General features: G+C 44.7%; 1 pseudogene; it reads left to right on the plus strand.

Moving 5' to 3' along the window:
* Window positions 1-15,931: 15,931 nt before the first annotated feature.
* LOC146209639 (uncharacterized) lies at window positions 15,932-20,564 on the plus strand (annotated as a pseudogene).
* Window positions 20,565-21,585: the final 1,021 nt, after the last annotated feature.

Consider the following 21,585-nt stretch of genomic DNA (forward strand, 5'->3'; position numbering starts at 1 on the left):
TGTTGAATGTTTGAATGTTTGAATTTTGTTATTTTTGTATAGGAGAATTGGCCTTAATCATGGGTTCTACAGTGCGTTTGCCTGCTTATCATTGGCTTGCATATGCTTTGTGAACGAAAACTCAAAACAAAAAAGAAAAGTACAAGATATATGTCGAAAGCGAGTGGCGCTAAGAGAGCTGCACAAATTATTTTATCCTTCCAGAATGTTTTGATGACGGGAGAGAGTAAGTTTGTAGATTATGAGACAATAATAAATATCTGATATAATGGTGTGGCCCGCGCCATATATAATTAACACGCGCTCTGTGAACCTTGTAATACCTGTACCGTTTTCCTCTCTTGTTAAATTCAATATATCTATAGAAAAAGAAAGCCGCTCCACAAACACAATTACATGCCAGGCTGTCACACTCGTACAAAGCAATGAAATGACTGCAGGTAAGCTGTATAGAGTACCAGCCGAAAAACACTCCTGATTAGTTCCAACACTCGGTTATAATTGGCTTAAGACATTTTCCCTCGCTCTCTCCATTTGCGGCCTCATTTATATCTAACTTATCGCATGAAATAGTTCGGATTCAATCAAGGGATCCTCGGATCGACCTCACCGACGTAAACGACAATACTCATTCCGGCTGGCCGAAATCAGCAGACATTTGCGCGCGGAAATGGTCTACGTGGCTTCTGCAGATCTCCTTTTACTATCCTATAAGCCAATAAACTGTGGCTATTGCGAAGGTTTTCTCAAATTCTTTTAGACACGAGCGCATTCCACTGATATAGTCAGCGTTAGGACGTATGTTGCCTGCGCTGAGGCGACTATTCCCTCCTAACGGAGATTGCAGTTTTTAATTTACTGCACCAACACCTACGAGCAAGTCATCTTAATACTAATATCGTCAAGATGCGTTCTGCATGCGCTCTGTACAGACCAAATCTTTGCTCAGTTCTATGTCTTCATAATGCAAAGTAAAACACTACTGCTCGTTGGTCAGCATGCAGGAATCGGTTACTTGTCTCAAAAAGTTCATAATTAAATAGTTTTCGAGATGTTTTTCGATTAAATTTTAGCTTCCATGCGATGGCTTTGAATGGGGAGTTGTTTGTATGTAATGTCTAAAAAGAAGCATTAAAATTACTGCTTCTTTATAGTAAAGTATTCATTTAACAATTCTACAAGTTCATTTGCTGCTTCGATTCAATGCGCCTCTCCATAATTTGCAAAAAGTCAGTGCAGCGCTGAGAAGAAATCCAGCAAAACCTGTAAGCCTAATTTATTCTTACCGTAGCATCATTTCTCAAAGGTGCACTGCTTCGGTAGCCCCTTACATTCGGCATACAATATATCCTTAGTATCTTGAATTAATATATATAGTAACACTGTATAGAAACTTGAAATAGGCATTCTCTTTAGATTAAACTATTAAACTCGCGAGTAATTGATATTGTTACGGCCGAGCAAGGAAGAGGAAGCGGGCAGTGGCGCGGGCAGGAGCGCTGGGGCTAGGTCCGCTAACATTTCATTAAACGTTATCTCATGGTCATCCAACATCTTCTCCCTGTTCTCTGTTGTCCTGATTTGATCGGCTTGACGCATCGTAACAATATAAATAATTTTCCCTAGAGCCATCCCTAATAGGAATACCCTCAGCCATGATGCTGTTATGCAGAAATGGCTGTATTTGTTTCGAAAATACTTTAAATAAATAACGAATGACACGGCAGTCATGACTGAGTCTGTATCTTTGTGCTTTTCAACCCATTATTCGCAGGCGCTATGGTCCTTTGGACATAACCGCAATATTCAAAAATATACAAGCATGACACTCTTTAGAAACGACAGCTGCAATGTCCCTAAGGCGATTTGTACTGATATGCACATATTTGATTAAACCTTTAAAAAGAACTAACACTCTTTAAAAGTGTCAGAATGTTGGAGCTATATTGTAGGACGAGCTCAATCCCTAGGAATTGTTCAGGATAGGCGCTTGCAGGTCCCGGGTCGAAAAGCTGGTACTCGTATCTCATACCGGCGCGCTTGCGCCAGGTCATCTTTTTTACAATCAACCCCCCCCCCCCCCCCTGTCCCCAGGAGAAGAGGGAGTCATCCTGGCGATTTAAAGAGGAGCCAAAAATACGTCTGGGTTGTAATAGGATGTTAACCGAGAGACATGGATGGTCACACGCCCACGTCATCGATGGTCTGACGAAGGCGTGACGGGCTCAACTATGTAGTTGACGAGTGAGGTGTGCTCAAGGTCGCGGTAGGGTTTTTGGTATTTCGACAGTAGCTTGAAGGAGAGGCCAGGTGATGTAGAAGGCACACGTAGCCAAACACGGGCTTGCGGAAGAAAGCTGTCGGCGGCGTGACCGTCGGCAATACGATTTTTCTGTCGGCCCTGGTCGGAGGACGTGAACGAACGGGCGAGCTTACTACATTCCTCAGCATAACTAGAGGCTTAAGACACGGTGGTGGCTTCAGAAGAATCAGGGCGGTAAGGAAGTATGGTATCGAGTGGTGAAGATGGCTCTCGCCCATATAATAAAAAATGGAAAGTATCCCGTAGTGGTCTGCGTAGCGGTGTTGTAAGCAGATGTGACGAAGTGTAGCAATGTGTCCCAGTTCGAATGGTCGGCAGCAACTTACATTGACAACATATGGCCTAGGATTCGGTTGAATATTTCAGTCAGACCATTAGTATGCGAGTGTAGCACGATGAGTGATATTACATTGCTGCAGGAGGGGTAAAACCATTTCAGATAAAAATGCACGACCACGGTCGCTCAGCAGTTCCCGTGGCGCCCCGCGACGAAGGATGAAGTGGTGTAAGATGAAGGCGGCAACATCGAGTGCCATAGCAGGAGGTAGAGCGGTTGTTTCGGCGTAGCGGTTGAGATGATCTGCCGCTACAATGACCCAGTGGTTTCCGGCTGCAGTATAGAGAAGCGGGCCGTAGAGGTGAATGTCTACTCGGTTGATAGGTCTTGATGAGTAAGAGAGAGGCGGCATGGGGCCAGTGGAATGGTGATGGCCAACCTTGCGGCGTTGATAATCAAGGTATGAGTGGACGAACTTGCAGACTTAAATGTACATTCCGCGCCATTAGTATCGCAAGCGAAACCGATTATAAGTTTTGAATGCTCCAGCAATAGCAGCTTGCGGGTCAGTGTAAACTAAAGCGCAGATTTCTGAACTAAGTGTCGAGGAATGACAAGCAGCCTTTTGCGGCCGGAAGGAAGATAATTTCGGTAGTATAAGAGATAATTACGAATTGTGAAATACGCAGCTTGGCGGCGAATTGCACGAGGCGTTGAAATGGGTGAAAGGTCCGAAAGGAAAGCGAGAAGGAACGCGATCCAGGGATCTCTGTGCTGCCTGACTGCCATCTTGGTCATAGACAAGGAACTGCAGTCGATGTGGGAATTGCAAACGCTTTCAGGTGGTACAGGGGCGCGAGATAGTGCGTCAGCGTCGTTATGCTTCCTTCTAAATCGATACACGACACGAATATCATATTCTTGACGCCGTAACGCGTACCGAGCGAGGCGGCCAATGGGATCTTTAAGGTAGGGAGGACAGCCAACACAGCGCATGGTGGTCCGTAACGACTTCGAAGGGTCGGCTGTACACATAGGGGCGAAGTGTCTTTATCACCCAAACTATGGCTAGATACTCCTTCTAAGTAACGGAGTATTTTAGCTCTGGCTTCGTCAAGGTGCGGCTCGCAAAGGCGACAACATAACCAGCACATCCGGGTTTACGTTGCAACAAAATAGCACCGATACCTGTGCCTTCTGCATCAGTGTGGATCTCAGTAGGAGCATCAGGGTCAACGTGCCGCAATATGGCGACGAAATAAGCAGTCGGCGTAGTGCACTAAACGCTTCTTCACAGGCTGAACACCCGCCAGAGAGGACGGTGCTTCGACGAAGGAGGGTTATTAATAGCGCGATAATGGAAGCAAAATTGCGAAAGAAGCGTCGGAAGTAAGAGCAGAGGCCTATAAAATTTCCGAGTTCCTTCATCGTGGGCAGTTGCGAGCGCGAAATTTAGCTGGATCGGGGAGCACACCATCTTTGCAAACGAAATTGCCCAAAAGTGTCAATTGGTTGGCGGCAAAGCAAAAATTCTTTTAATTTAGTTAGAGAGTAATCCATTCCAACACATGTTTCAATCGAGCGAGATTCGTCGGGAAATCCGGCGAAAAAACAACATGTTTCAATCGAGCGAGATTCGTCGTGAAATCCGGCGAGAAAACAACAATGTGGCCCAAATAACACAAGCAGGTCTTCCCCTTGAAGCCTCACAATTAGGTGTCCATCATGTGCTCGAACGTGGCAGGTGCGTTACACAGTCCGAATGGCGTGATGTTAAATTCGTACAGTTCGTCTGCCGTCATGAAAGCTGTCCTGGCTCGGTCTGCATCGGCCAGCGGTACTTGCTAGTACCCGGAGCGGAGGTGAAAAGGTGAGAAAAATTTGGCGCCTTGCAAACAGTGAAAGGCAACGTCGATTCGAGGCAAGGAATAGACGTCCTTACGGGTGATTTTGTTCAAGCGCCGATAGTCAACGCAAAAGCGGACGGAGCCGTTCTTTTTGGTGAAAAAAGCGACAGGGTAGGTTCAAGGGATGTGCGAAGACTGAATGACGCCACGCTTAAGCATGTCGGCCACTTGTTCAACAATGATTTCACGTTCAGTCGCGGAAACGCTTTAAGGCCTTTGGCACAGGGGGAATTGATACCGGTGTCGATCCTATATGTAACTACCGATGGGCAGCCGAAACTAAAATGTGACAATTGAAAGGAGGAACGGAACTGGTCAAGCAGGGCAAGAAACTGGGTTCGTTGAATCGGCGTGAGATTATTGTCAATAGCTCTGGCGCAGTTGTCTACTGGACATGAATCAGCAGAAGTAGCAGTTAGCTCAGCGACCGGTATTTGGCATGGGTTATCATCGCCTTTGTCGAATTCCAGCATCGAGGAAAAAGGCTGAAAGCGTCCCAGACATACGCAACGAAGAAGCGAGCACGGGCAATTGAATGGATTGATGACGGCTATAGCGCTGTACCTAGTTTCATCAGTAAGCACGACAAATGGCAGGGCTAGACAGTAGCGATGCCTGAAGCCGTCTGAAGCCGTGAAGATGACATACCGGCCGCAAGAGAGTCGGACAAAAGAGACAGAAGAGTGGCAGAACATGGCTGGATTGAGGCTTTGGCGCACGTAGTAGAGGTGTCGGTGGTCGTGGCATCACAGAGGGGAAACAGCGCTACTTCAGCACGAGTGCAGTCGATAACGGCGAGATGTTGGGATATAAAGTCTCAGCTAAAGATGACGTCGTGAGAGCATGATGAAAATACAATAAATTTAGTGATGTATATAGCGCCCTGAATACGAACTCTTGCTGCACAGGTGGCAGCAGGGTAGATAAGTTGGGAATTGACGCCAAGAAGCAAAAAAACATATAGCGGGTCGTCGCTTTGCGCCTCTGGCCACACAATTTTTTGCTTAGCACGTACAGAGCAGCACCGGTGTCATCAAGGGCAAGAACATCCATGCCCTCCATGGAAACATTTATCAAATTCGGCGGCGAAAATGAGGGCTGACGCCTTCAGTTGAAAACGCAGTTCTTGTCTCTGGAACTGCGATTACTAGCTTTCCTCCGGCAGGGTTGAACGACGGTCCGTGGGAGGCACTGAGCCGAGACGCGGAGATGGAGAGCGGCGACGAACAGATAGCATTCGGAGCGAAGGGTTCAGAAGTCGGGGTTCAGGTAAAATGCCGAGGAATGTCGTAAGCATACACTCGGTGGTCGGCTTCGTCAAAGGGGGTCTTGACGCGGCGGAGGCAATGACGCACCACGTGTACAGCGTTTCCAAAGGATAGCAAATCGGCAAGCTGTCCTTTTTCCACCATAATTGGAAACATTGGGGGCGCGGCCGAATAGCAGGAGCGGGAAGGACTCGAAGGGGAGATCGAAAAGGAGGAAACAATGGCAGCGGCTGCCGGGCTATTTCAGAATAAATCTGCGGCGCTGCAACAGTATGCACCGCAACATGAGGTGCTGCAACGGGAGGCACTTCAAAGGAAAGTACTGCAACGGGAGGCAGGCCACAAACTGATGCCATGGCCTCGGACACTTGCACCCGGATCAAGTGTTGATGTGTCAGTGCCATATTTGATGGTAGGTTCGGAACAGAGGGAAGCAGCAATAGCTGTCGGGCGACCTCCTCACGGGCAAACTGCTGAATCTGGAGCATGAGAAAACCGTTGGCTTCTCTCGTTACGTCGATGTTATAAAGGTTCGCAGCGTGTGTTGAGGGCAACCGAGTGAAATCTCGCCCTCGGCGCAGTTCGTCATAACTGCAGCACAGGTTCATGGTCTCGCTGATAGAGCTGGGGCTTTTAGCTACAAGCATGAGGAAGTGAGGAAGGCGTCTTCTTCAATATTCTTCAGCATGTGCTTGATACGGTCAGTCTCTGTCTTTGATGTACTTACGCGCTTGCATAGGTTGAGGACGTCTTCGATGTAGTTGGTGAAGCTTTAACCAGCCTGCTGGTAACGGGACCGAAGACGCTGCTCGGCGCGAAATTAGCCTGCGGCAGGACGCCCGAAGATGGCATGGTCGTTCGTGCCTATGAAAATGGCATGCTCCCGTTGACGAAGCGTACCGGGGCAGGTTGGAAGTGGCGGTAAAGGAGCGGTTGGTCGGACGGCGTAAGATGGCACCGAGGGTACTACTGCGCAGGAACAGGATCAGTCCTCGCACACTCCACCAAAATTTTAACGAGCTAAGCCCAGTTCAAGGTAGGCGCTTGGAGGTCCTGGCTCGAACAGCTGGTGCTCGCATCTCTTGTCGGAGTGCCCACGCCATGTTATCTTCTGTTTTACAGTGAAATCAATAAAACATATCAGCGATGGCTTTAAGGCAGAGCAATTTCAAGAAACACTGTAAAAATTGTGTGTAGAAAACAGGTGTTTTTAAAGGAAATATCAATACCAGTACAGAGAATACCTGTCTACTTGATTGACCGAAATACGTTAACGAAAAGAAAACAGTAATTTTCTGTTTTCCAGCCAAAACCTTAATTGGAAGCCAAACAATGAGATATATTTTAGCTGTCTCTTTTATTTTCTACCGCAAACTGATTTTTACTTGAATAGTAGGTAAATTTTGAATAGAAAGCTAGATGGCATGACAACCCTGAAGACGCTATCCGATGATAGGCTGCCTAACAATTTCGATTCGAAAGCAGATAACTAGTGGTACCACATTGAGGTGCGTTTTTGGTTGGCTCCCTGATACAGTGTTATCTTTCACGCCTTGTTCCACCTGCCTCTTTTCGAAGGCTAGGCAACGGCTGTTGCGAAGTTAATATTATGGATGCGATCGAGTATTTCCAGTGCCAATAGATATTCCTGAGATATAGTTGGCAAGGCTTTGGCCTTAAAATAGTGCTCATTGAAGAACTCGGCGCGTAATGCAATTTTGTTGTTGTTACAGACAGAAAACGTGAAATTAAAGACACGTAAAAAAGATATATTTGCATCATTATTTTCACTGCGACAGAAAAAAAAATACATAAAGAACAAAAAACGCGGTTGAATAAAATTTTTGTCAATTTGCAAAAACATTCTCTCCGTTCTAAACAGAACGTTAAAATAGCAGAAAAAAAAACAGAAAACATAGCAGACCAGAAAATTACTGGCAGGACAGCTGCCTGAAATTTTCTGTATTTTCCAACAAACATTTTTTTGCACTGATGGCATCGCCGCTGAAAATATAGCAAAAACGTCGGTTGTGCGATTTCTTTACTTAGAACAAGTAAAAAATAAGATTCCGAAATATTGCCGCGAAACCTTCATAACTGCGCTTGTTTTCAGCAGCCGCCGGCATGCGGCCTTATCGCTAGTTCTAGCACTAGTATCAAATTATTTATATTTTTTGTTGATGCTCGATGTCGCTAGACACACCTTTATCAGTTCCTTAGCCGCGCAGGATGCACCAAGATCGATCTCGAAGATTCCGGCCACTCGCGTACCTTTCTACAATGTTCCAGATTGTACTAGTGACAGTTTACGACGTTATCTAGATGGTTCTGAGCAGCCTTTAAATTGAGCGTTGATGTGTGCGACAGGCATTCTTAGTTCGACGATCGATGAGCACGTTTGTTGATATCGCCGCCGCCGAATTGCTTAGTTCTTTTGCGGGCGCAAATCAGCGCAAAAAGAGTTTCTTCCCTGCACTCCAAGATTCTTCATTTCTGTAATCGACCTTGTGACCACCACGTGGCAATATTAAACAATAAAGGCGACTGTACTCTACTAACAAAAAAGCAGGTTGACCAAAGTTCCTAGGAACAAAATCAGCTCTGTTTAGCGCTCTCCTCTCGGGAAGACTATCACGTTTGCCGCATGGAGAGCATGCACTGCAACGAGCCTGTCTATTTGGACGTGGCTGTTTTGGAGAAGTTAAATTATACGTTCCTGCCTGAAATGTGAGTTCTGAAGTCGTTATTGTAATAGTGTACTAAGGTCGAGAAGAATATCCTGATATTTCCATGTGGGCCTCCAAAGGTTGACTCCTCTTTAAATGAAATCACATTTTTTTAGTGTCTATGCAGATGTAACCGTAGAGTACGTAAAAGACTTTCAAAAGAAATTTTTTCTACTAATCGCGTCCTAAGCAACCGATACGAATAGAAAACTATCTAAAACAACACCTAATTTTTGTAGTAACTGGACGATATACATTATTCATATCGACAGAGTCATCATTTTAAAGCAATAAAATGATTTTTAAGTTTTTAAGCTTGCGAAGCGTTCAGGTTGTGCATTATTGCATTTAATAACTGCATTTTTCAATGAGTGTTCACGGGAAATTATGAGCAGCAGTCCATGATCGCTTAAAGTATAGTGTCAAGGGCATTGAAGAAATTTAAAACTGCAGAAGAAGTTTTCTACAGTGTATTAAAAACTAAATAGTTGACCCGAAACTCAACATGTATGTTGAAGCTCAGAAGACTATAAATTTAAGCACTGCATGGAGCGCAACCCAATTTGTGCCAAAATACTTCCATGTGCAAAAAAATGTTTTGGAACCTAGTTATGGATGCAATGTTGTTGTTGTTTCGGCTGTAGGGAAAAGGAAGAAAGTGCACGAGCCTGCTACTGCTACTGTAACTGAGCCACCTCCGCTGCCTCGTGCAGACAGAAGAGAAAACAGAGAAGAGAGAAAAGAAAGAGGGAAAGAAAGACGCGCGCCGCAACAACAGCCATCGTCCACCACCGAAGCGGTAGCGGGTGCAATAACGGCCTACAACAAATAATTCGGTGGCAGGCTAGCCCCCGCCGCAAGCAGCGGAGTCCTACCGGCCCCAGCCCCATCAGGGGAGAATGTATGTCTCTGACGCAATGTTGAACGCTACATTAGGCTGTATAAAGCAAGCGCTTAAATATAAGTAGATGTCAGAAAAGTTATAACGCGTAAGGAATGTTTTTGACGGCAATATGTCATAATTTACAAATTATGTGCGTAATTCTGCACATACTTCAGTACACTTATTGCAGATGCAAGCGTCAGATTATCTCACTGTGAATCAAAGGTCTAAGCAATTTCGTTTTACTAACTTTTGCAAAGCCATGTTGCTTGAGCCAGGATGTCTTCCAGCCTATTCTCAGCTTCAAAAATAACGGGACGAGAGGAAATATATTTATAAAACAATTGAAGGTACATGCAGAATTAAACAGCCAAGAAGCCAATCAATCAACGTCCAGCGCGCTAACAATCTTCCTCTTTATTGTCGACAACCTACTAAACACATGTCCTCGTTTTTATCCCAGCCTACGGCTGTGATATAACCCCAGTTGGCAAAGGCTTGATGCTAAGGTAAAAATTGTCTAGAGGAGTGCTAAGGTTTTCGCCGAACCACATGAGCATCTGTCACATGGAAGGGAATGGTCGATGTTGGAGAAGAGAGGAGACGGGACTTATTTCGTACGCCATTTTGATCGCCTGGTGGAGGACTCGGTGAAATTTGATGTTTGGGGGCGCAGCTTTTCAGACAGTCCGTCGCAGCGAGTGGGACACTGCAGTAGGACGAGAGACCCCGGGTAGAAATGAACGTCCAGACTGGGCAGTAGTAAACGGTCTGTATGAATTCAGATGAGGTAAGAGCTTGAGGTAGCTGGCGTGCCATGCCGGCACGTGCAAAGGTTGCTTATGCACACTGTGTGGTCGAGGCCTTGGCAGGCAGCAAAACATTTTCGGTAAGGATGCCCGGCATAAAAAAGGATAGAAATAAGTGCCATGGCGGGAAGAATGAAAAGCGCCTGAGGAGGAAGAAAAACCTTCGTCCCCACGCGAATGTAGGCAATGTGCACAGATAAGCATATCTCTCACCGTTCGAATAAGGAGTTCGGTAAGCCTATTAATGTGCGGATGGCAGGCTGTAAAGATATTGTGCTGTGTTGAAGAGGCGGGAAGGATGTCCTCTCCCACTTTCGACACGAAGTAGCAGCCGAGGTTGTTGCGCAGTTCCTATGGTTCATTAGGGTACAGGATCTCCTGGAGTACAAAGTCAGCAACATGTATAGAGCAAGAGGTTGTAGCGCAAATAGATACGAAAAAACTTATATCCCTTCTCTCTCTCTCTCTCTCTCTATATATATATATATATATATATATATGAATTTTGTGCGGTAGTTCTATTTTTTATATTTTGCATGTTTTTATCATTCAACATTCGTTACCATTGCGGTGACATCGGCCGAGACTTATCCATCCAGCGCACTGAGAATGGTCTACGTTGCCATAGAATAGAATAATACTCAATAATGATGTATAGAACAAAATCTATCATTTAGATAAGTGGCTTTTTTGGCAATTGCGACATAAAGTATGTTGCTCTGTGAAGCTGTAAAGAATGCCTGATATAAACATCCCCTTTTTCGAATCTCCAAAATTCTCTCCCCTTCTCGCGTGCCTTCATAAGCCTTGCCCAGAATGCAAAGGACCCCTAAAACGTTGGAACACCACCATTTAGGCAACAATTAATGATCCCTTTTGCGCTCCAACTTAAGCGCAGCTCTCTTTCAAAAGTTATATCAGTGAAGGACAAAGAGCACAACTAAAGGTTACTTTTCGTGCTTCTGTTGTCGGAAACACTTCATTTTCTGTATTTAAAAACTTCGAATATTCAAAAAAAAAAACGATTCTCTTTCTTAGCGGATTATGTAGGTGCTTGGAACTATTGCATCAGCTGTAATATTATTTAAACATATGTCTCTTATTTTGATCAACTCGCCCGTCTAGCTAAAACAAGAATTGGTGGTTTTAACGTGCAATGAATTGTATAATATATTGCTAAAAGCATGCAGCCACAAGCAATGATAAAAACGCCATCTAGAAACACGATTCAGCCACCTTGAAATCCATTAGGAAGAATGCCGCAGATAGTGTAATCTGAGAAATGTAAGCTTACATGGCATGCACAAGGGATGCCACGTTGTTTAAACTACTCAGAAGTGCGCCAAAGTAATGCCGAAGCCTTAAGCTAAAAGGAAGAGCAAGCTAAGAGGTGGAAAGATAAATAAACCAAACAGCCCCACGCAGGGATACAACAGCGCGTTCTGTAAGAGCCGTTCAAGCTTCCTCGAAAAGCCAGCCTGCGTTCCACTCAAAGCAAACAACGCTCAGGGGGGCTGGAAAAGAAAAAGGATGCTCCTTTCCCGCCACATTGCGAGCTTGCGAAGACATTCCTGGAGCCAACGAAGCAGGCTGGCAAATAATCTCCTTAAGCAAAGGCATAAGGAATTCAATAGGTGCGGTACCTCTCGCAACTGAGACTGAACGAAAAACAAGTTCCTTTCGAGCGAATTTCTGGCGTCAGGTTTGCGGCACTTAGTCGACTTCATTGTTGTCTCGACTAGGGAGAGAATGCAAATCGAAATACACCAGCAGTGTAGATTTCGAATCTTGTTCGCCCATTTCCTTCGAGGTTTAGTAGCAACCTTGCTGCCCTAGGAGCACTTACCTTAAATCAGAACCGGTTTGCGGCTTATTGGCTTCCAGGAAAGAGTCAGGTTGGAATGGGGTAGCGGCACTAATGGTTCGTGGCGGCGTTGTTTTCTTCCAGCCTAAGTCATTGAAATTGCCGCCTAATGGAGCAGAATGCTTGCTTAGTCCTTGATTGTTTTGGTTCATTTTGAAAGCGGCCATATCTGAGGTAGTCTCAACAGCGAATATTATGTGATTGAACACGAATAATATACAAATTTCTAAAATGGGTTGTCATCGAATGCGTTGATGATAACCTTGAAAACGAAATCATTTGATGTAGGGAGCTTTTCTTACGATTTAGGTTCTCCTCGCTTAATTTTGCTTGTACGGCTCTTTCAATTTGTAGTATTGTTTTTTAGGGTTCACTGGCCCGTCCACAATAAACCTAAATAAATAGTTTGGCTCTAAAAATATAAACTCTAGACCTCTATTTCTTGGAAGAAAGAGAGGACTAATAAAGACTGGCTACTGCATTCTAGAATTGTAGCTATCCGCTAAACCAATACCTCGGAGACAAATGCCTCCAGCTCACTTTGTTTTCGAATCGGTGTTAACCATGGCATCTTTCTAAAAGAATAACATCGGTCCATATATATGAAATGGAAATAAAGGAATAAACGCCGCTCACTTTGAAAGAGAAAATGAATAAAAATAAGAACCGCGAATGAGAAAACACTTGAAATAATAATGAATAGATTACACAGAAATCGAAATACGGTTTCCCTTCTGTGCGTGGAAAGGGGACACCGTCGGATTGCCCCGACAAAATTGCTTTATGCATCCATTTGTGTATACTGCAAATACCCCGCAGTCGAATGGCTCGAATACCTTCGTCTACGAAAAAGCTTTCACTGTCGAACATCGACACATCGACAGAAGAGCAGCATCAGCATAATCATTATCTTTATAAAAAAGGCAATAAAATAAATATATGGTTGGAAAATCGCGTGGCGACAAAAACATTACTGCGAGGACGAAGGCATGCTCGAATTAGCGATGAATAGTTTACGGAGAATACACTAACAGCCTTTATTCGGTGACTGAGGACAGAATGTTTTCGCAACGGCAGTACAGTGATTCGTCCGTATTCAATTTCGTATTCTGCACTGCAACATTGAATTGGCTTAGATTCCATGCATGTACAGGTTTTTTCTAATGCTCATGCAGAAAGTAGTAATAAGCTAGGCTATCAAATCATTTTGAAAGTAGGAAGAAGAGTAGAAGGACCCAACACGAGCGCGTTTTCGCATTTAGACGTTTTATTGAAAAACACGGAATACCCATATCACGAAATTAAAACACAAGACAACAAACGTGGCAGCATCAAATACAGGAAAAATGTACGGCATGATACAGCTGGAGGGGTGCTTACTAAGATAGGATGTAAAAACAAAAGCAAAAATGCCTCATACTCACGAGAGCAAACAAGGCTTTTTTGCTTTTGTTTTTACATCTTATCCTAGTTAGTAAGCACCCCAATCAGCTGTATCATGCCCTAGACTTTTCCTGTACTTGATGCTATCACGTTTGTTTTCTTGTGTTTTAGTTTCGTGACATGGGTATTTATCCCGTGTTTTTCAACAAAAAAATTGTCAAAAAGCGCTCATGTTGTGTCCGTCTACTCTTGGTCCTCGTTTCTCGAGCTACCTTCAAAGTGAACCAGATTCAACTCTCCCAACGTTCAACCTTACTACTAGGCTATCAAGCTAAGCGTATCAATCAATAATTCTGCATATTGAGCGCCACGGAGCCCATAACAAATTGTAAGTATCGAAACTGGCTTCTTAATTAAAAAGTTGTTGTGGATTATACCCGTCGTCATGTAAGTGACGAGTGGTAGCTCTTCGTATTTTTTTTTTGCAACTGCTACATTTGTTTGAAAGTTGCTACCTAAACGCAGTAGCTGTCTGTAATGTTAAGTTTGGCTTTAACATAGTGGTAGCCATTGTTTGCGCTTCTGGAAACGTGTTGAGATAGAATTGACCATCTTCTCGAGCACAGCCTTCTAGATCAGCAGGAGAAGAACATTTGATATAATTTTCACCTCAGGCATGCTTGTTGGCGTTGCGGCCCATGCACGTAAAGCGCTCAGAGGAGGATGTTCGACCTAGCCTGTAACCATGACCACAGCGCAAAATGGCTGATGACCCCGATATGACCAGGTGGCGGTTTGGCGGAACGTCAGGCCCAATGTGCTTCCGACGGAGTCGCAGTAAACAGCGATCCATGGCACGCATTGCCTTCAGCCTAAATTTCGTATGCTCATGGCTGTCAGCTCAATCTCCAATCAGAAGGTGCTGACTAGAGGGAGCAGTGGTCGTCGCATACAAAATAACCACGTTTACACTCTGGACTTGCACCCAACTGTTTGGTTCATTTCGCACAATGGACAAGCAAGCATGCGGCCACTTTCCAAGCGACAATAGGAAAGCGACCGGCGCCACGGCCAGTTTCCAGGAGTTCGGATGCCGCCTCCAAATAGGTGCTACGTGCGTGGCAGTCTCACACGAATCTGTGCCGAACTGTCCTCAGACTCTGGGCGGTCCTCTTAATTGGCCCTCTTTTGCTACTGCGGCATGCGGCATTCGAAAACAGTGAAAACTTGTGGGAGCCTGGCAAGCATTTATTTCTCTTTTTGCAAGGCACCACAAACATGTAATAAGCAATCCTCTTGTTTGGGCGAGTCGGTTCATCTTTGAAAGGTTACGTATACTTGCGCGAAGAATACAGGACACAAAAAGGCACACATACGACACGTACAGAGCGCGTACATGTAAGCCGCATCTTTTATTGCAGAAAAACAGTGGAAAGACTCGGAAGCACCAAATGCGAAGAAAGGTCATCCGTCTGGGCCACCAAAAAGAGTGGCCGCCCCCTTAACCCTGTTTATCAGCCAGAGTTATCTGTTATCCATGTGGATAAGGTTTAAAGGCGCTTCTCACATTTTTCACTCGGAAAATAAGTCCCTTTCCGAGAGAGTGCGGGTGAGTGGATGTGAAAGGAGTTAGTCTGCAGCTGCATTCAGACTACTGTCTCTCGTCCGGAGAGAGAGGGTTGGGAAAAGGATAAAGTGTAACGTGTAAAACGGCAGTGTGCAATGGCGTATGAAAGGCAGTATGCGAGGGACGACCGTGGCTGCCGATGTTATTGTCTAGGACTCAGTAGGATAGTACATAAGCCAACGCATGATCGCGCTAATACATACCCGCTTGACCGGAGCCTAAGCCAATGACACTCCAGGTGATAAAATTGGAGAGGAATGATGAAGGCAAGGGAGTGGTATACGTTACGGAAGAACATGTCAGGAATTGGCGACAAGCTCACGGTCTGACAATATATACTGTGCTGTCAAAAGGCTGCAGAGAAGGAATAAAAATAATGGCGAGGGCCATAGTTCACTATTCGGGTGTAGAATTCCAAGTATCAAACTCTGCATATGCACGGAAGATGGTTAATGTTGGAATCTATAATTACTTCTGTTCTACTTTATGCAGGGCTGGCAGCGTCGGGGAATAATGTGGTATGTTTTACCCGTCTGCGAAGATTACTGGAGCTGAAGTCATGAGTATTGAATGGTAGGCGTTATTGAGCGCAAATGACAAAGACTTATACTTTCTATGTTTTGTTCGTTCTCTGCCGATCGGGGATACAAGCGAAACCACAATAAATTGTCCGCTTGTATTTCATGCGTCTTCTCATTTATGTTTGTATTCCATAAGCCAATAACATTACCTTATAGGAGAACTCGATAATAACGGCGCTTTATTGGTCTTATAAAAAAAAAAAAAAAAAGAAACGTTAGAAACCATTCTGAACTAAGGATATTAGCGAACAATGTGGGTCCGGATTGTGGGTCCGGTAGCGGCATGGCGAACGGCTGTTTCAATGTTGCTTGCTTCATCTTGCAGATAACCGCTTGCATCTGTGACCGCTACACGGAGGACAATGCCATTTCTGTATGTCGGCCACGCGGCAGTACGGTTCTTGTGAACGTGGATCCCATCTAGATCAGCTCGTGTGATTTCGCATCACATTGGAGCGTGTCTGTCAATGACGATGAATTTCATCGGTAGCGGATAACGCTCAACTGGACAAACTGCGCATGGGGGACTACGACAGCGACATTCACGTGGGCAAAGAAAGCTATAAAGCCAGACTCGCGGCCTCTGCTCTTCAGTGGGTTCGGTAGCGGCATGGCGAACGGCTGTTTCAATCTTGCTTTCATCTTGCAGGTAAGCAATAAGCATAGTGTACAATGCTTCAGAAGTGACCATTGGTATTTGCTGCTGCTGCCGGACCCAGAGCGCTTTTTGTGCGCATTTTTCTGTGTGCTACAATCTTTGGAAATTTTATAAATACTGTCTGGTGACGTGGAGACCAACCCTGGCCCTAGAAAAACTGAACAAATGTTGACAGAACAGCTAGCAGGGCGAAAGTGACTAAACCAACATATGGCAAGTCTGACCGCTAAAAGTGATGCATTTGACGATAGGACCTCAAAAATAGAAGCATGGGCGTCGGCCGCCGCTAAAGTCGACCAGGGCGTGTACTTTAGAAGAAACAGTCGTCGATCTTGGGAAAGCAAATAAGCAACTTGACAAGAACAATGACGATTTAGAGAACCGATCACGTCGGAATAACATAGCAATCTATGGCCTCCCTAAGCCTTTGGCTAAACTCCTGAGCAGCTACTTGCCTCTGTATTGGAGTTCTCTACCACGGCCGCTCGATGGAAGCGCACTGGGTGCGGCCTGCTGCGTCGCGCCGCCGTCAATGGGCAAGCGCGTCCTTGGGAGTTTACAGTTGCGCCCGCTATTTCTGCTGAGGGCGCCACTGTTCGGGGACATGTCGCCGCCGGGGTCGCTGGTCTGAGCGCGCGGTTTGCTTCCTTTCTGGGCGCGTTCGCATCGCGTCTACGTGGTAAACGCACTTTTTTGTGTGCGTGTGTGCAAGCACGTTAACGTTGAGACTGGATGCGTTTGTTTTTTAAGGCGAAAGCGGTTCTAGGCTCATGGAGTGAAAATCTATGCGCAGAAGCTGTGTCTGTTATCTGTGCGTCGCATCTGTGCACTAGTGTGCCAGTTGCAAAAGCGCACGTGCAAGGAGGGAGATTAAGAATGAATATGATTGATGGTGATAGGCAATCAATAAAAGTTATAAATAGGCATTGATACAGGTAATGACTAATGCTAATGACAAATAATGATTAATAATGACTAAAATGATTTGTAATGACCAGTATATAAAACTACGACATGTGATGACCGCAATTGATTAGAAATTAGTAAAAGTGCTTAGCGATGTATGGTAATGACTATAATAGCTAGGCATGACTCATCATTACTGTTAATGACTACGAAATGACCAACATGTGAAACGACGACATGTAATGACATCTGCTGATTCTAAATGATAACCTGCTTAGTTATGAGTGATAAGGGCTACAATGACTACGCAGGCAGACTCATCATGACTGAGAAACGACCAATATATCAAACGACGTCTTGAAATGACGAACTGTGGCAAACGATGAGAGGCAAATGATAGGAGAAGAGTAGGCTTTCGCCGTTCTGCGCTTAAGAGACATCTAAGAGACCCTCTAATTTATCCGCTGAGCTCGCTTCAGGCAAAGACAGCAGCGAGGAGTGGAAATGCAATGGCTTCCTCTGAAATGAAAGCGGCGCTGGGGTTAAAAAGTCCGGATGCTGAAGCATAATGCCCTATCAACTGCCATTGAATTTGCTACAAGGGACAGCAGATTGGACTTGTTGGTGATTAATTATTGGTTAACCGTGCAAACAACGTGACGGGAACACAGGCGAAGACGGCACAACCACGCTAGTTGTGTCGTCCCCTTTTCCTGTGCTCACGACACGTTGTTTAACCTATTTAGTTACCAGGGAGCTGGCCAATGAACTAGGATTTTTAACGATGTGTTGTGAAGCAGATGAACACGATTAGGTAGCACCAGAAGCTTTTCTCGCAGGTTATGTTGCGAGGACATTTCAGAAAAAGCTACGAGGGTTTTTTTTTATATATAAGCATGCAATTTGTTCTAAATTTTGCCGCGCTAGTCTGTGTGGCCTTGCGAGTTAAGGAGTCTGAGCATACAACATTTGTGTATAATGTTGAGACTGTTTGAGCCGATGCGATAAAATTAAAAGCCACGTTCCACAGAAAATCCGGCGCCCGCTCTGTCGGCGGAAAGTCGGAAAAAAACCTCTTTGGTAAGAGGCGCTTTAGTTGGTGATATGGCCAGATACCTTTGGCGCATTGAGAACACATGACATGTTCAATGTGGCAGGAGCTGCTAAATCAGAGAGAGTCAATAAGATGTAAGGGTGAAAGGGGAATTATTGAAAGCGGGACCCTTAGATCCCAAGTCAGGCACACTATGCTCCTATAGGGCACGTTCGTACGGCTTCGGTAAAGAGGGGCTTTATATAGCTATGTGTAGGATGCTGTTTCATATAATGCGGTGGCTTAAGGTTGCATTCTAATGATATGCGACAGAGGCAGCAATTACGGGATACGGTGAATAAGCAGGTAGCAAAGTGCGGGCACTCTAACGAGGCTCCTCAAGGAGAGTTAAGAACCCCAAGTTTTGTTTATCACTACCAGGTTGTTGCTTAATTTATGCGATATTTGGTAGTGGTTTTGAGGCGACATGTCAATCGAGCAAGAGCCTATTGCAGGAAATATATTCAACTAGACCAGTTACAGGTTAATGAAAACCAAGGACAATGGAGGCTTGATGTACGCCTCAAAGGAAGTAATCACGCTTTGTCAGCTTACGAGCACCTTCATTAACAGGATGATGAAGTCTGAAGAGGTACGGTGAAGTAGCAAGCTGTGTAAACTTTTGGTTTCATCGTTGTTTTCTGACTGTACACAGTACCTGCAGCTAATCTATAAAAACAATGATCGTGCCCAAGCTAAGGCGCTATGCAAGATATCGTTAAGTTGCTGCCCCCACTGATAGCGCGCAGGGCTGGAAATGTTAACTCAACAGTGGAGCGATGTTTATGGCTGTGGAATAAACCTCTCTCAAGAAAGGTTTTCCGTCTGCGATTGTTAATGTTCTTTCTTTTTTTGTATGGCCATTAAATAAGCGTACTCGGCTGCTCACTGAATCTCGGCTGCAGTTGCGCTCTGACGCGAGAACATTCTTGTGATCACACCTAAGAGTTTCACATTAGCAAGCAACACTCGATGCGCGTTCTTCCATTGAAAATTACGAACCAGCAAACTTGTATGAGTTTGCGAGCAGCCAATAAAATAGTAATAAAAACTTTCGGCGCATATACGTAGCACCTTGAGGCAGACCGGCTCTATCAAGCGCGCTTACTTTGTCCGGTCATGCAAAATGCGGGAAGCCATGACGGATAGCGTTCTGGCGTACAAAGTTTAATGTCTCCGAATGAGTAGAAGATCCCAGGTTATCATCTAGATTTAACCTAATAAACATCTTCATATTTCCACTGTAAAATTTTGTCACAATGAGATAGAAAGGTTGGTTAGATGTCGCATTTTCACGAAGGTTGCTCATAGTAGGACATTTTTTTATTGGATAGCGCTGGCAGCTTAGAACAGGTTAACGTCAATTTGTGTATAAAAGCTGTATGCAGGAATGAGTAAATGGTATGAAAATGACACACGGAATTCGCGACATAGTTAATTAAGTGGTTATTCATTAGGCTACCATGGCAGCTGAACAGCTTCGTATTGTTCACAGCCGGGTCACATTTTAATGTGACGAACAACTGGATCCGAATGCAACATCATGGTAATGCGAGCTCTCCAACCGATTGAACCACCGTCACTTTAAGTTTTTCGGGGTACACTCCAGTATACATCCTTGCCGAGGAAGTGCTAAGTGCTGACATGGTCACACTAGACATGACAGTATATACTAATTCTTGTTGCCAAATTGTGTGAAGCGGAGCTCTTATATCCTTAAAATAAATAGCTTCTACCACGCCGACGCCTCCCTCAAAGCGCAGCCAGGCGCAGCTCTCCGCGCGCGGCTGTCCCCGAACGGTGGCGCCGCGGCGGTGGCGACTGGAAGTAGGCGCCTCCCGCCGGTTTCGGGCGACGTAGCAGGCCGCACCTAGTGCGCTTCCATCGAGCGGCCGTGTCTCTACCAAATTGAAAATCAAATGCGACTGTCCTGAGCGCTGTCACAGACTCGGTGCACAAAAAGATGAAAAAGTGAGGCCGGCAATATTGAAGTTACTTGATTCCAGAGCGAAGGCCATAATTCAAAAGAATGCTTTTAAACTCAAGGTTCAGACACGCATATCAGGGAGGATTTTTTTTCGCATGCGACAGGTACGTAGAGTCCTCTGGGATAATTCCGTTAAGCTTATTAAGGATGCGAAAAAATTTCGACTCAGCTTTGACACACTGATAGTGGATAGCGTCTGTTACTCTTGGGATGATATTAGCAAGTCGATCATTAAAATTTCCGCTAACGTACCTACCAGCAGCACAGAGTGACTTCGTAATGAGCGCAACCTAACACTTCTGAATGTAAATTCCCGCAGCCTAATGAATAAGTTAGGGGACTTTAATTAGCTAATTGAATGCTATCAACCATCATTAATCTGTGTTACAGAGACCTGGCTTAATTAACGACTCGTTTACGGGAGAAAGATTTGTGCCCCCAAATTACTCTGTCTTACGATGTGACGGGACACTTGTTAGGGGTGGAGGCGTAGCCCTATTTATTAAAAAGACATTGATTTCGCTCTGCTGCCAGACCTTCCTAGCACCGAGTTAGTTTGGAGCAAATTGGTGATGGATGGTTTTGTTGTGGCTGCAGGCGCTTTATACCGATCTCCCATTTCTGGTAATATTTTTTCCCGATTTAGTGTTTATATACTAAAGCATGGGTTTCATGACTTGATCCTTGTTTATGATTTCAATACACCTTGTATCGACTGGAATACATTGTCTCCAAACGGTCGCGACAGGCCCGTTTGTGACACCCTTATTGACAGGGTCTTGTCTCTAGATTTGACACAGGTGGTTGGCAGCGCTACCTGTGAGAACTCAATTCTTGACCTCATTTTTATTAATCAAAAGTTATTACAAAGTGGTTACTACTGAGTGTTCTGCTGAAGTTTTGTGTCGCATGTAAGCCCAAAAGGCCTGATTTCCAAGATTTTGCTTGTGCTGGTGACAGTTCTATTGTTAATGTTTTAGCGTCTTCTTATGACTCGTTTCTTCACCGTAGTGGCATTTGCGGCGTTGATGAGTTGTTTGATAAATTTTGCACCATTGTCGAAGAATGAATCTCACAATTCCTTCCCCAAAAGTACATAAAGCGAAACGCGAAGCACTCATGGTACAACAAGGACACTATACATATCCCCTAGTTTTTATTTATTGAATTTGTTATTTCACTGCTGTGTTGTATATGTTTGGCTTTAATTCCTAATTGTGCAGAAGAGCTTTAACTTGCACTGTAATTATTGTTTATTTTTGCCTGTTTTGTTAAACTGCTTTGTTTGTATTC

Source organism: Amblyomma maculatum, chromosome 1 (genome assembly GCF_055883805.1).
Source record: "Amblyomma maculatum isolate TAMU_Amacu chromosome 1, ASM5588380v1, whole genome shotgun sequence".
Lineage (NCBI taxonomy): Eukaryota > Metazoa > Arthropoda > Arachnida > Ixodida > Ixodidae > Amblyomma > Amblyomma maculatum.